The 16,906-nt window shown below is 36.4% G+C and overlaps 1 long non-coding RNA gene across 1 annotated transcript; it reads left to right on the plus strand.

The window, feature by feature from the left end:
• Positions 1–758: 758 nt before the first annotated feature.
• Positions 759–16,287, plus strand: LOC128993872 (uncharacterized). Its single transcript, XR_008490845.1, has 4 exons — positions 759–925; positions 1,440–1,614; positions 4,516–4,695; positions 16,236–16,287. It is a non-coding gene; the product is annotated as an uncharacterized LOC128993872 (long non-coding RNA).
• The last annotated feature ends 619 nt before the right edge of the window (positions 16,288–16,906 follow it).

Raw genomic sequence — 16,906 nt, forward strand, 5'->3', positions numbered from 1 at the left:
ACATCAGCTGTTCTAGTAGCAGCTGGTTTTAGGGTTGGTTCCTTTCTGCTGAAATAGATATATGGGTAAGGATGTAACATGTACATGTAAGGACAGAACTAAAGTGGGTTAGTTCCTTTCTCCAAAAATCGAAATTGAGTATTTTTGTGGAACCAATGTTGGTTCTTTTCTTCGAAATTCATACACAGGATTCCAATCCAAACAAAATTGTGTTTGTTTTTTTTTTAATATTAATGTTGTTTTGATGAGTGAAACAATTTTTTTTTTTACACAGATTGATTTCCTAAATCCAAAACAAACAATATCTCAAAATATTTAATTTTGTGGGTTGGTTCCCTTCTGCTAAATGCGGTCCAATTGGCTTTAAATACTGAAATGAAATAAATAGACATCTCTTGTGTTAGTTAACAGTGTTATTTTATTGGATGAAAATTTAACTTAGTTGAATGAGTCTTTTACACAGTGCACTAGTGGGAAACGATATTTCCCTTTAATGTTTTTGATGTTTTAATCATTAATGCGATTTAAAAGTTCCTCTAAATTTTTGTAAGATATCTTATTAGATTGGCTGTTAAGAGGATAGTGAATGTATAGGTACCCACGGTACCACAGAAATCAGTTATTGACACACTGTCGTTGGTTCCAAACAACGATCATTTTTATTTTTAAAAACTAACAACATTACCTAACATTTGTGTCTAGTACTATCAATAGTCAAAGATGATACTAACCAACTTGTGTCATGTTTCAGGTGTGGTGGATGGTTGGAGGAGATATGACATCGACCCTGGAAAGTTCTCTAGTTTCTTGATGAGGACGTGTGATTGTCTAGAGTCCACAGGGCGTTTCAGCACCACAGAACCTGCTTGTCTACTCTTGTGTATCCTACTACGAGCCTTTAGAGAACAAGCAGCCCCGATATTGGGTGAGCGAATATTTGATCTAGATATTTGGCTATTTGGTCTGAAACTAGTAATTAGACAATGGATATACTTTATGCTCATTAAGAATAGTACACTGGAAACATTGTTGTCGTTTGTTGACGTTCATGCAAAAAGTTGTACTAAAAAAACTGTACTTTTTAGGAGACAAAACAAAAACTAAAATCGCCTACAGGCTAGGCTTTGTTTTGTCGTTCTAAAAAAGCAAAACGGGTGTTAAGTGGCAGTTCAAAATAACATATTATAATACCTGACCTTACCTATTAAAAAGGCATAGGGTCGCCTCGCCTAAGCCTTTCTTGGGTTTCTTGGCAGCTTAAGTGCCCAGAGCCTATTCTGAGGATGACTGTGCACCAACACCAACTCCCTAGGACCTCAGGCGGGATTCGAACCCGTGAACTGTGTTAAGCGCTTTGCTGCTGCAATCTGCTTAGTCTATAGGTGATTTTAGTTTTTTTTCGCCTCCTGTAAAGTACACCAACTTGGGGTCTGTTTCAGGTGTGGTGTTGGTGGTTGGAGGAGATACGGCATCGACCCTGGAGAGTTCTCTAGTTTCCTGATGAGGACTTGTGGATCGTCTTGTGTCCACGGGGCGTTTCAGCACCACAGAACCTGTTAGTCTACTCTTGTGTGTCCTACTACAAGCTGTTACAGAACAAGCTGCCCATATTTGGTGAGTGAATTTTCAGCATTGATTAAATAATAATATTGATCTTGTTTGGTTGGGTCATATTATATCTGAAATTAGTCATTTGACGATAAAGAATGAAGAATGAAGAAGATTCATAAAGAATGTAGATAAGAACGTACATAGATATGTTGACGTAATCAGTGTTGGGAAGTAGCGCGCTACTTTTTTTGTAGCGTTAGCTGTAGCTACGCTACTTTTAAAATTTTGTAGCTTTAGCTGTAGCTAGCTACATTTTTAAAGTAGTTGTAGCGGAATTTTAGCTACTTTTCTCGCTACATTAACATTTGTTTGAGATAGTGATTTTTATCATAACCTCAACCTTACGTGAAACAACCTCTTTCAGACTGAGATTTTCAAAAAAATTAGGCCTACTTTCTTGGCTTCAAACAGCTGGTTGCAGCCGTTTCATTCCCTATTACAACGTTGTGTGGACATAGAGGCCATTAAATGAGTGTTATCCACATTTTTGGCTCTCATTTCCTTAATTTACTACTCTATGATTACTGTCAGATAAAATAAAATCGCTTAGATGCAGACGACGTTTAAACGGTACCGGTGACAAGAGAAGCTATTGAATTGAATGCTTGCAAGTGATTGACAGGACAGGGGAATTAGTAATCAATTTAGTTTCTTTATTATATCGATAATGCTTCAACTTGGGGTTTAATGGAAACCAACACACCTTGAAATAATGAGAAAGCTGGTCTATCAACCTTTGCTTCAGCTATTGATTGTGGTTTATCATCACAAGCCCTTCCTTGGTTAGATTACGAAGATTTTTCAAAGGTTTACTAAATTAGCAAAGAGGAAATTACCTGATGAGATTTAAGATATGCCTAGACTACATGATAATTGTAATGAAAAAATCTCCATATAACATGAAACTTACATTGAAAAAATAGCATAGTTTGCTCCTGCTAACAGCTCTTGTATAGGACTGAGGCTATGGTTTAAGACGAATACCAAACCAAGTTCAATTATTATGAATATATCTGTTTAGTCCTTGCAAGAACAAGCCTACTATAGCCAACTTGTTACATAGCCAAGTAGGCCTACATGTTATTTTTACTTTACAAATTTCATCATGTTTAAATTAAAAGCCGATTTCAGGATAAGTTGCTGAATACTGTTTTCTCTACCAAACAAGGTTGAAGCACAATTTGCCCTATGCATAATGACAATAAAAGACGATTTCTTGACATTGAAAAGTGTTATTCGTAGAATAAGTAATTTATCACTTTAAAAGTTATAGCAATGTTGTTTTTAACATTAAAAGTAAAGAAAGGCAATAAACTCCAATTTCAGTAGGCTAGGCTCTGTAACACAAAAAGTATTTTTAAATAATCTTTTTGCAGTTTTATTGGTCTTAATTGTTGATATAAAACATCTATAAATGAATCTATATTAAATTAATAAAATTAGCTTTTAAAATATAGTTTGGTTGTATGTCCTTTGAACTTAATGAAAATTTCATTTTAAGATGCTTAAAAATAATGCAATATTTAAAAATAATTACTAAATATGATGGGACACCCAACTATTTGGTTCTGTTGTTGTAATGTTAGGTTTATAATGCCAACAAATTAAATACAATCTAGAAATAATTTGTTTTCCAAGTAATGTTAGATACAATACTGACATTTTTTTAAATGTTTGTTTAATAAAAATGTAGTTGCAATTAATTTTACATTTACCTAATGTGCGTGGAATAAAAATTAACGCCTTTGGAAATGTAGCTAAAATTGTAGCTGTAGCTACATTTCATTGTAGTTGTAGTTGTAGCTAGCTACTTTTTCGGAACTGTAGCTGTAGCTGTAGCTAAGCTACTTTTTTGGAAATGTAGCAGTAGTTGTAGCTAGCTACATTTTAAAAGTAGCTTCCCCAACACTGCTTAATGACGTTCATGCAAAAAGTCATACTGTACTTTTCAGGAGGAAAAAAAATAACTAAAATCACCTAAAGGCTAAGCTTTGTTTTGATATTCTAAAAAGCTAAACCAGTGTTTTGTGGCAGTTCACAATAATATATCATATCAGATCTTCCCAATAGGGGGCCTTTATAATAATAAAGGCATAGTCTCGCCACACCTAAGACTTTTAAGGTTTTCTTGCAGCTTAAAACATTAGCTGCTGACGACTCCGATCAGAGTCATGCCGTACTGGCACAGTCGGAGTAACAATGCAGTGTGTAACAAGTTGGTCTATTGTGACCTCCGCATTTATCGGGGATCAACTTCAACTAAACTATTTCAGCATGTTGTGCTGGTCCTATACCTACTTTAATTTGGGTTTAAGTTGGTAGTAACATTTCCCGTAAAATCCCGTCTGGCAACGCTTTTTGTCTTGTTTTCAGGGATTTTCTCTCTTCGAGCCATTACAAAAACATTGGCTACGTATCCAGGCAGTGCTGCTATCTGTAAGTTTTTCAGTGAACTTACGTCCACTCTCAGGGTAACACAGCACCATCACCACCGCTGTGTTTTGCTGCTGTCAAGACCGAATTATTTTAATGCTATTGCGTTCCCTGATTCACTGGCGCGCAGAGGCTGCGTCGCATTTCCGACCGTACCGGTATACTGCCAAAGGGATTCTCACAGCGAACGTGTTAAGTGCCCATAGCCTATCCCGATGATGCCGATATCATATGCCTGTTCACTGACACCAACTCCCTAGGAGAATCATGGCGGGATTCGAACCCGTGAACTGTTTTAAGCGCTGCGCTGACTGCAGTGCAGCGGAGAGGCCTAGAACCATTACAACCACTAACAAAAGTTACCGTAGGACTTTTGCATTTTTAGAACTTCAAAACAAAGCTTAGCTTAAAAACAATTTTAGTTTTTTCCTCCTAAAAAGTTGGCCTACACTAACTTGTGGCATGTTTCAGATGTGGCAATTGGTGTTGGTGGTTGGAGGAGATACAACATCGACCCCGGAGAGTTCTCTAGTTTCCTGATGAGGACGTGTGATCGCCTTGTGTCCATGGGGCGTTTCAGCACGACTGAACCTGCTAGTCTACTCGCGCGCAGCTACTACAAGCTGTTAGAGAACTAGCAGCCCGTATTGGGTGAGTTAATATTTGTAGAGGTGTGCGGATAGTGAAATTTCATTTCGGATCGGATAGTTGAGGCTCGGTTCGGATCGGATCGGATATTGGGAGGTTCGGATTCGGATATTTTCGGATTCGGATAGTTCGGCGCGGTTAATGATAAGCTGCATATGCATTTTTAACATATAAAACACTGTAAAGCTGTGTAAATAAACATAAATGGTGATTTTGAATCATAAAATTTCAAATTAGCCACGTCCACAGTTTTTCTCTCTTGAAAATCACAATTCACAACATCTATTTTCAAAAGTTGGTTGCTTGAATTAAGTACACTAACAGCCGAAATCTTCACACAACACTTAAGCTCAGCAGGACTGATGTCAAAGTTTGGGTTTGTTTACTTGAGGTTATGTTTTATGTTGTTTTCTGGTTCTCACAAGACAAGGATTTCTATCTCAATTTTATTTTCACATTGTATTTCCTTACGTTTTTGGAACAGATTATTGGCCTTAAGTGGCATTCTTGGGGTTTGCCAAGTTTAGAAAACATCACTAATACACTAAACTGGGCTCTAGATTTGATGTTGTGGCAAGTTAATTAGAGCAATTAGGCTTTATAACTCTGTAAAAGGTGTGTATCCCTGAATTTATAAATTTCATTCTACACTTATTCACTGCCAAACATAATTCAGTAGAACCTTGATGAACCAAGAATTACACTAGCCTACATAACTTCATTACCCCAAGTAAAATACCAAGATAAGTTTTAAAAGTAAAAAGTTAGAAGTTTGTTAAAAATGGATTTTAAATTCAACAATTATTGCAGTCCATTATTGTTATGCAGTATGGTCCCAAGTTATTGTTTTTGATTTTGAAACATCACAGTTCATTTGAAAAAATTAAAGTTGAAGCAGCCCAAGGTCAACAAGTCACGCACTACAACAATAGTTTTTTTACAAGCTTTCTCCAGACCACTGGGGAGGGTCGGGTCTGATAAGCCGTCTATTGTTCACTTCAACCCTCATTAGTGCCGCTCGGATGCACTCAGTGGGGAACCCAATACCACAAATCAATCTTTTAAATGAATAAACATATTTGGTAATAATTGTTTTATTGATATTCACCTTGAAATTCCATTAAATTTGGTGTAAAATTTGACAAAAACCGGCCAATTTATTAATACATTACCAATCAAGTACATTGGTAATTAAATAATAGGTAAAAATTAACCGATTTTCGTCAAGTTTTACCCCCTGCTGTGCTATGTCACAAAAGCTGATAACGACATGGGCAACTAGGCAACTTGTTGAATGCGTGATGAAGGGAAACCCAAGAAATAGAAGAACAAAGAGAAAGTATAATGACGTTGTTATCTTTATACCCTTTTTACAATTGCTGTTATTGTTATTATCTTTATGTAAGATTTTATGATTTTGTTTTATAGGTTTATAAAATAATTCTTTTTAACCACGGGAATATCAATTTATAATTTATCAACGTGTTTCTCCTGAAACAGCAATACCGGATGTATAATAAAGGTCAATGACCTAAAATATATTGATTGTGCAATATTATATTTTGATGTTGAAATTCAAATCATGACAAAAGTTTGTATATTTCCCCTGGTCCCTATCATTTAATCATTTTATATAGGCTACACAATCAATACTAAATAATCGTGGTTAGTTCTAACGTTCTAATTTTATTTTTGATTATTCAAAGTTTCTACACAATAAGACAATCCAAAGTCAAACCGGGCAATGAATACTCGAAAAACAACGTATCTTGTCCTGTGATTGGAATACCACTCGCCAGTCCTTTAGATTTAGGGAAGTAGTGCAATTCTATATATAGCTTCAAGGTCGTAACTGTACTTTTTAGGGGACAAATCGAAAACTAAAATCTCTTAAAGGCTAGGATTTGTTTTGACGTTCTACAAAAGCAAAACGAGTGTTTACTGGCAGTGCACAAGAACATATTATTATATCAGATCTTCCATATTATAAAGGCATAGGCTTGCCAAACTGGAGCCTTTCTTGGGTTTCCTGGCAGCTTAAGTGCCCAGAGCCTATTCCGAGGATGACTGTGCACCAACACCAACTCCCTAGGACCTCAGGCAGGATTCGAACCCGTGAACTGTGTTGCGCTTTGCTGCTGCAATCTGCTTAGTCTATAGGCGATTTTAGCTTTTTTTTGTCTCCTGAAAAGTACACCAACTTGGGGTCTGTTTCAGGTGTGGTGTTGGTGGTTGGAGGAGATACGGCATCGATCCTGGAGAGTTCTCTAGTTTCCTGATGAGGACTTGTGGATCGTCTTGTGTCCAGCACCACAGAACCTGCTAGTCTACTCTTGTGTATTCTACTACGAGCTGTTAGAGAACAAGCTGCCCATATTTGGTGAGTGAATTTTCAGCATTGATTAAATAATAATATTGATCTTGTTTGGTTGGGTCATATTATATCTGAAACTAGTCATTTGACGATAAAGAATGAAGAATGAAGAAGATTCATAAAGAATGTAGATAGGAACGTACATAGATATGTTGACGTAATGACGTTCATGCAAAAAGTAATACTGTACTTTTCAGGAGGAAAAAAAATAACTAAAATCACCTAAAGGCTAAGGCTAAGGCTAATCTCAAGGATGGCGATATCACATGCCTGTGCAGTGCACTAACACCAGCTCCCTAGGAGTAAAATCGACCCCTAGATATTTATAACTGTTTACTACCTCTCAGGCCCGGTCTGGCTCCATTGGAGGCCCTCGGCTAGATGTTGATTTGAGGCCCCCAGCCAGAAATAAAACAAGGACCATGGGGTGCTCTCACGGCAACAATTAGTTAGCATATATGTTTGCTGCATGCCAAAGGTGCATAAAAGGGGCCTAATGTGGTTTTAAATGATTAAAAGTTGTTGATAATTTTGATTAAATTAATAATTGCTAAATTTCCCTAAATTAAAATCTTTTTGTATTTATAAATTTAATTCCAAGGTATCAATCAATTTAAATTTGATATAAAATTTTCTCGTATTTCTATTCATCTCTACAGCTGCCATAAAATTTAAAGGTCTATTCTTAAAATTGTTTTAAGTCATCAATTTAAAAACAAGACCAAAACCTAGTTCTTGGAGTTTTTGCCATACATGGTAAAAAAGCATATCACGTACCACTTTTGAATTTTGAATACATATATGAATGGACCACATTTACTGTTTATCACACACTTTACTCCATAGTTGTACTTCAGCAACAAAGACAATCAGAAATAATCAAAAGTATTTTAATTTAAACGTTGTAAGGCTTACAAAAAACTTCTGATGATTTCCGCCTGCCTGTTTGCGACTTCTCATTGTTAGCAGAATCGGAACTGAAACCAGCTAACCTGCTAACCATAAGTTCAAACAGTTTGACTTTAATTTGTTTTTATTTTGAAATATTTCCTATCCATTTTTATTTTACTTGCGCCACTTGGGTGCACACGTTTCATTTTATAAACTGAACGATTCACGTGTTAGTAATCTTTCAAACAATACGTCATAACCCACTACGTAGGAATGACTGGAAACAGTCGTCGGTGATTAAACTAGTCGTAACACCATACTCGACCTTTTGGTGTTGAGATGAGGCTGACTGGTTGAATAAAATCAGTTGTAGATAAACTGACGGATAGGAATTGGGAACAGTTTTTGATGATACATAAAATGTAATTGCATTTATTTTTGTTTTTAAAAAAAGTATAAAATTGCCAAGACACTGTGTTTTATATACTGATGATTTAGATTTTAATGCCTGTAGTAAAATCTGTTTTAAAAACCAGGTAACAAATAAATAGGAATATTTGTTATACTTAGTTAGAGACATTAGGCCTACTGAATAATTTAAATCTTGCAGTCATGTAATAAACTAACATTTTTTAATTAATTTTAAATTTTGTCATTCTATTACGTTTTATACCAAAGTAACAAAACAAAATATTAATGCAAATGACAACAAACAATAGGAATCAAGCGGGAAAACTCCAATGTTTAAAGTAAAATTATATTTGATAATTTTCTTTGCAATGACTGAAACCACTGCACCGATTGAACCCCACCAGTTGTTGTTGTAGTGGAATTCTCTCGGTTTTTCATTCAACTGAAAAAACCACTGGTTTTAAAAACAACCGATTGACAAATTGACTAGTCGATAGTTTTTTCCAGTCGGTTGTCCCATCACTATACTAGTACAAGCGCTAAGCTGTCTGCTTGAGTCCAGACACCAGACATATCGCAGACGCGCCGGCACGGCAATGTCTCGTCACTACCGCGGAGCGCTGGGCACTGAAGTGATTCGAACGGTGCGTTGCAGTGAGATCGGTGACTATCCTCTAGTACCGATTGACTATCACTGTACTTAGGGGCTACCCCTAACTGTAATTCAATTAAAAAAAGAGTATTGTTTATTAAAAATTGTTTTTGTAAGACTACGTCGCTGTGAAACAGTTAAACAACATATTTTTTTTATTATAACTAAATTTTTTTGAATTGATTTTTTGGCTTTTGGAGGCCCCCTTGAGCCGGAGGCCCTCGGGGATCGCCGACCAGCCGCCCTGGCCAGAGCGGGCCTGCTATCTCTATTGTTTTGCCTTTGTACCACCATTGACAAGTTGTTCCAAGCCTCCCTCCTTTCCTAAATACCATGACTTTTGATTTATTTAAATTGAGGTTGAGGTTCCATATTTCACAGTAGTTTTCTAGCCTATTTATCATGTGCTGCAGACCTGTAGCTGTCGGAGATATAGTCACTATATCGTCTGCATACATCAGCATATTGACCCTCTGACCACCAAAGTTGCACCCACCTTCTAACACTTCTGGCAGATCATTAATGAATAATGTGAAATTAATAGGGCTGATTAGATATCCCTGTCTTAAACCCATGGAGGTATTAAAGCTGTTGGTTATTCCTCCAGGAACCCATATTGACGCCTTGGTTCCCGAGTAATAGTTCTTATAGTTAGTAATTTTGTTAATAAGCCTAAACACGATAATTTGAACATAAGGGCATATCTGTCTATTGTATCAAAAGCTGATGAAAAATCAATAAAAACAAAATAGTTTCCCCTTGTTTTCCTCTAATCTTAAGTGTCCCATACAGGTTAGGTTAAAAATATTATCTATTGTTGAATACCCCCTCCTAAACCCAGCCTAAAACTCTGTTAATATATTTTTTCATGGACCCAATTAGTAAAGTTTTGCTATACAATCAATAAAAGATAAACCTCGGTAATTTGCTACGCAGTTAATATCCCCCTTCTTATGCAATGGAAACACAATTGAACTTTAAAAGGATTCTGGTATTATTCCCGTTTTATAACAATTGTTGTAGATTTTAAGTAGTTTAATTAATAAAACCAAAGGCGCATTTTTGTAAAATTCATACGGAATTCTATCACGACCCGGTGCTTTGTTTTGTTTAGCACTGGACAAGACGGTTGTTAACTCAGCGAGAGTGAAATCACTATCAAGGTATGCATCTATGATAAAAGGTTCTGCATTACTTATCAGTGGCGGTTCCAAGGGGGGGCTACAGGGGCTTTGCCCCCCCTTGGACTCTGGAAAAATAAATTTAAACGTACGTTTCGTCCTTAAAACACGCAATGTCATAAAACAGACATCAATGTAGTTTTTATTCAACATAATAAGCGATGGCAGGAGTAGTATTAAGTTGCACATAGATAAACTTTGTGGACAATAGCACAAAGAATAAAACAATATTACGCTATGGAAGGTTGTACGCATCATCCAATTTTTACAGCAGTCAGCTGTTGACATGCTAGGGCAAAGGCGAGCGCCAAGCGAGGACGGTGAAACAGCTGATTTCCTGATGTTCCATAGTTAGTTTTCAAATTGCCTGCTAGCCGCTAACTTTACACAGGCATCAATCAGCAATCAGCGGTAGCACCAGTAGCCTATTACCATTGTGCTACCATTGCACTATATAAACACTAGTGTTAAGTTTATATAGTCGATACTATTACTGAATTCAATACTATACATATTGTGACAGATCTATGAAATGGAGAAAAACGTAAGGTTAAAAAACGTGTCTACTTGCTTGCATGACATATAACAGGTGAAATTGAAGGTTTTATGACAATTGGGCACAGTTCTAGACGTTAGAAATGGCTTTGTAAAGTCACCAAACGACTTTTAGGAGATATGGCTTCGTATTCTACACTAGGCCTATGTTTTGAAATTCATGAATGCAAGTTCAACATAGTTTGATTTTTTAAATGTTTACTTACTCATAACAAAGGCAAATAACAGGTGAAATGGGAGGTTTTTGGACAGTTGGACACACAGGGTGGCTAGTGAAATCACATTGAAAAATTCTCTGACTTTTCCCTGACAATTCCATGATTTTTTTAAGCTTTCCCTGATCGACAAATTCAAAATTACAATTTTAATACTACCTAACTAATTCTTCAAAAGGACTAATCTTTATCTAAAGAAAATCTTATGTTTGTTTACATGAAAAAAATACATAAAACCTATAGATACAGGCTAGCTCATATTCAAACTTTGCAACTTACCTTAATAAAATTAAACTGAGTTAAGATGATACGCAGTTTATAATAAAATTTAATTTGTACAAAAACACAAAATTTAATTGTAGAGACATATTTCTTAGTTTTTAACCACACGGCACACATACTCTCGACCTTTCCTAGTAATTATTAAAATTATGTTTATCATTTTACAATTTTCCCTGACTTATGACAAAATTCCCTGACTTTTCCAGATATTTAATATTCCCTGACATTTCCAGGTTTTCCAGGTCACTAGCCACCCTGACACAGATATAGACATTAATAATGGCTTCAGAAAGTCAGTAAACAGCTTTTAGGAGGATATGGCCGTTGCCTACAATATGTTTTGAGATTTATGAATGCAATCGTCATAGTTAGTTTAAAAAATGTCTGATTATTCATGACAAATAAATGGGTAAATTTGAGGTTTTGCACACAGTTCTAGACGTTAAAAATGGCTTTAGAAAGTCACCCAACGGCTTTTAGGAGGATATGGCCGTAGTCTACAGTGTGTTTTGAAATTCATGAATGCAATCGTCAAAGTTTAATTTTTTAAATGTCTATTTGCTCATGACAAACAACAGGTGAAATGGGAGTTTATGGACAATTGGGCACGGTTTCAGGTGTTAAAAATGGCTTTAGAAAGTCACCAAACGGCTTAGAAAATTCCAAATTTTCCCGGGGGAGGACCCCTGACCCCCCTGCTTTATTGGTGGGTGCTCCACACCCCCCAAGCCCCTCGGTAGCCCCCCCCCTTGACAAGGTCCTAGAACCGTCACTGTAACTTATCTTCTCTACTAGTAAAGGTGGGTTGAGTAGGGTGTGAAAATGTTAAACCCACTCTGATGATGCAATTTTCCCAATCTTCTTCCCTTCCTTTTAGCGAATTTCCCATATAGGGAATAAGCTATTACCGTAGTACTCATGGTAAGACCTGGACCCGGGACCGATTTTTTTTTCGTTTTGAGGGCCTCCCTAGAGGCCAAAAACACTATCCGTTCAAATTCATATATATATATATATATTATACTAGCTGAACCCGGCAGACGTTGTCTTGCCTTTGACTATTTATAATCCCGCGGGCTTTGCCCCGTTTAACTTCTTAATTTTCAAGATGATCTCGTTCGCATGGCTCAATCACGTCCTGGTTGAAGTTCACCTTTAGGTTGGAGCTCGTTCGCTACGCTCACTCACCTTTAGGTTGGAGCTCGTTCGCTGCGCTCACTTGCCTTCAGGTTAGCTCGTTTGCTACGCTCACTTGCCTTCAGGTTAGCTCGTTCGCTACGCTAACTCGCCTCCAGGTTGAAGTTCGTTCGCTACGCTCACTCACCTTTTGGTTGCAAATTAGCTGTTGTCATAAATGTAAAAGAAATAATAGTGCTGCACCCTGTTGGTAATCCTTGTAACTTTAATGCTATTGGACATCATAGAACAGAACCAACTTGTTTAATTGAAACAGCTATTAAGATTCATTAATTCCATTTCTCATAAGGTTAACATGGGAAACTCCAGAGCCACTGGGGCGGAGCCGATTGGACGGTTCACGAAATTGATGGTGTGTATAAACCTATTCCATGACATTCTACACGTATGTACCAAGTTTCGTGGCAATCGGTTCAGCGGTGTCTGAGTTTATCACTGCCAAACAAACAAACAAACAAATATATATACAAACATCCTCTTTTATACTTATAGATATATGTGTCCGTTAGCGCGATAACTCGAGCAAAAATGATCCGATATTGATGAAATTTGGTACAAACGTGTAAACCTACGTATATTCGAACGAGTTCGCGAACCAGCATGATCGGACCATGGAAACGGGGGTTTATGGGGGCTTATATGGGGTAAAAATGGGTTGTCCCAATTTTTACCCAAAAACATAAAATTTTTCAATTTCTTTCTAAACTATTTTGTAGAGCTTAAAAAAACAAATAATTTAGTATATTGAAGCGTTATAATGCGCCTAATGGTTACGGAGAAAATTCCGAAAAATTTAAATATAAAATTCCCATGTTATTCTTATGGAGAATAAGTAAACTGTTGTAGTTTGCTTGTTTATTAACATATTTTGCCCAAATTTGGAAAATGTTTTTATTTCTTACTAACTATTAACATTTTACATAAAAAACACTTTTACCCTCCCTGTTGCAGCTATGTATGTTTTAAGTATGTTTTAAACTGATTCTATTTAAATAGGGAATAAATGTGATATTTTTAAGGAGACATTTTAGTGTAAATCCATTCAGGGAAATGGAAATTCGCTTAGTCTGCAGGTTTGCTGCGGCGGGGGTATGTTTTAATTACACTGACTGCTTGCCAAAAATTCCTTGAATCTGATGTTTGACTTAAATTGATAACTAAATTATTTTGGTAGCCTACAATTGTTTTTTTCTCTACAAAGGGATCTATAGTTCGGCCGCTTAGAAAACGACCTGCGCGCTAATGCTAAACCAATGCTGGAGGAGGTCGCTTTCTAAGCGGCCGAACTATAAAAGCTTTTTGCTCATGTGAGTACTGTAATTTGATTATTTGGCAGTTTGATTTCCTGTAACGATTTAACATCTTAAAAACCCGTTTTCTTTGAGCCAAATATTTGTTATCGTACCAAAGCTGTTTCTTAATAAAAGTATAAGATTTGTGTTGTGGCTTTAGTTTAAATATAATAATTTCTATATCTGCAGGGTTGTCACCAGCCATGAAAACCTTGAAAAGCTTGAATTATGCATGAATTCTTGTGACCATGAAAAAAGGCATGGATTAGGGCCTATGCATGATTTCTCCATTGGACCATGAATTTTCAAAAATCAGGAAAAATTGTTCTACTAGTATCATTAAATTTGCCAAAATTTCATATTTAAAAACAGTTCAGTAAAACGAACACCAAGAGAGAATACCATTTGGAGACGAGTATTTAAAATTTTCCACGTTCAGAAACAATTGCTTAGTTCATTCCAATTCATTTTGGGTTAGATGCTGATGTCAGCTAAGTCTTCTGATGTATGAGATCTTAGATCTTTGACTGTAAATGGTTCGAAAAATCATTAAGTGGCCTACCCCCGCGTATGGGTACAGGGGTATGGGGACTTTAATCACAAAAATAGAAGTTTTAGACCAAGCACGAAATTGAAACGGGGCACATAATAAAACAATAAAATCGAATTTCTGGCTCTCACGCCTGATGTTTTTAGCTTTGTGGATAAAACCACAGACAATAAACCATTAATTGTGTCTATAATCTGTGATTAAAAAAAACCAATAAGTACATTGTGTAATAAGATAAACCAGAACACAGGATATTTCATGACATTCATATGGGGGGAAAACAGGACTTTTTGGCCGGGTGAACGAGATCAAACTCAAAATTAGTGTAACCAAGCGGTCAGACATGCTTAAAGATGATGTTCGTTTTCAAGCGGGCATACGAGGACTGTTATACACAGCAGCACGGACTCGTCCGATCTGACTTTGAACGGCTTGTCAGCTTCTTTTTGAACGCAGAAACCATTGTTTTATAGTTGATTGTCTACCACATGATTGTGCCACATGACGGAATCAATGTCGCCCTAATAAAAAAAAAAATCACCAAACTGCAGCTGAGTTGCAAGGACTCATTATGAATCATTATTTTTTAAATTTGACTTGATAACAAACGCACGATGCTCAGGTGACCACTGCTCTATGACCACAGATAATAACATCGTGTAGGCTTTCCAACGAGCCTAACTCCACCACTCTCAGACGACATGTTGCTGAACAGTGTGCTACATAAAATAGATCTGTTTTTTTGCCGCAACTTGTATGAGCGTATTGACTATGAATTTTTTCAAACTACCAATGAAAACCATGAATTCTGCATGAATTTTGTCATCTCACTATGGTGGGTACCCTGATCTGGCTTGGGGGTAAAATTCAGGTTTTTATTGTTAATCTAATTAATCTTGCTCTGTCTATTTTCATTAGACTTCCAAATCCGCGGGGATTTTTGAGTACTACGTCATAGTGACCTCAGCTTTGCCCAGGGGGTAAAATTCCAGGGGGATAAAATTTCGGTGACCCGAATTCACAATTTTTATTTGGGTTTTTCAACACAATTTTGTGTGTAATGTTTTTTGTTTAGGACTGTTAAAAGACTACTTTATTTTTCAAGCTAGTAAAATTATCATCTCTAAATATTTTTGGTCATTCCTTAACTTATTTAGGCCTACCTAAAACTAGGATAACAGTGCTTTTTAAATTATGATGGGTACCTATTTTTATAAGGAGGGCTTGAAGAAATGTCCTATTGTAATGATCCGATAATTTATACCTAGTATCTAGGTAGGTACTGGAAACAAAACCAGCTAATGTTCCCTATTTACCTAGAAAGTTTATAAAACTTCATTTTTGTACAGTTCTCATTTTATCTGTCACGGTCCAGATGGTTATACAAATGGCTGACCCTCTTATCGGTAGCCTAATAGTATTTTTTGTAGTGACAATAGCCAAAATTTTAAATTTACATTGTTATTGTTACCCTTCTTGCATTTGAGTATTTAACTTAATTTAAAATACGTTAGACTGTTCATACCAACATACTGAAACATGTATCAAATCACTGTTTATATGATACAATTGACTTTAAATACTGAAATGAAATAAATATACATCTCATACGTTAGTTGCCAGTTTTATTTTTATTGTATGAAAGTAGTTGAATAAGTCTTTCAGAGAGTGCACTAATGGAACAACCTTTTAGTTATTGATTCTTTAATAATTTATGTGATGTAAAAGATCCTGCAGTGTTCAGTAAGATGCCTTTTTAGATTGGCTTGGTTAAAAGGTTGATGTATACCATGGAAATTAGTTATTGACAAACACACTGCCCTTGGTACCATTCAACAACGTTCATTTTTATTTTTAAAAACTAACAACAACATTACCTAACATTTGTGTCTAGTACTATCAATAGTGAAAGATGATACTAACCAACTTGTGTTGTGTTTCAGGTGTGGCGGACGGTGTTGTTGGTTGGAGGAGATACAGCATCGACCCTGGAAACCTACGTGGATCTAGTCTCCACCACTGCACCTGCTAGTCTTCTAGCGCGCAGCTACTACGAGCTGTTAGAGAATAAGCAGCCCATAACTTATTGGGTGAGTAAATATATTGATTTTGATTGATATGGTCATATGGTCTGAAACTAGTAATTAGACAATGGGTATACTTATAGCTCATTAAGAATAGTACACTGAAACTTTTTGTCGTTTCGTTGACGTTCGTGAAAAAGTTGTGTGTAAAAAACTGTACTTTTCAGGAGACAGGAAAAACTAAGATCGCTTAAAGTGACTTTGTTTTGACGTTCTTATAAAGCAAACAGGTGTTTACTGGCAGTGCACAAGGACATATTATAATATTAGATCTTCCATATTATAAAGGCATAGGCTTGCCAAACTGGAGCCTTTCTTAGGTTTCCTGGCAGCTAGGAGCCTATCTCGAGGATGGCGATATCACATGCCTGTGCAGTGCACCTACACCAGCTCCCTAGGAGCCTCAGGCTGGATTCTAACCCGCAAACTCAGAGTAACCAGGTGAGTCTACCTAATTTTAATATCTTGTTTGTTAATTTTGTATGGTTTGTACACACAAATTTAGAAACAGTTAATCTCCTCGATAAATT

This window comes from Macrosteles quadrilineatus, unplaced genomic scaffold (assembly GCF_028750875.1).
Source record: "Macrosteles quadrilineatus isolate MER2022 unplaced genomic scaffold, UCM_ALF_1.0 Scaffold_1__1_contigs__length_201487025, whole genome shotgun sequence".
Classification (NCBI taxonomy): Eukaryota; Metazoa; Arthropoda; class Insecta; order Hemiptera; family Cicadellidae; genus Macrosteles; species Macrosteles quadrilineatus.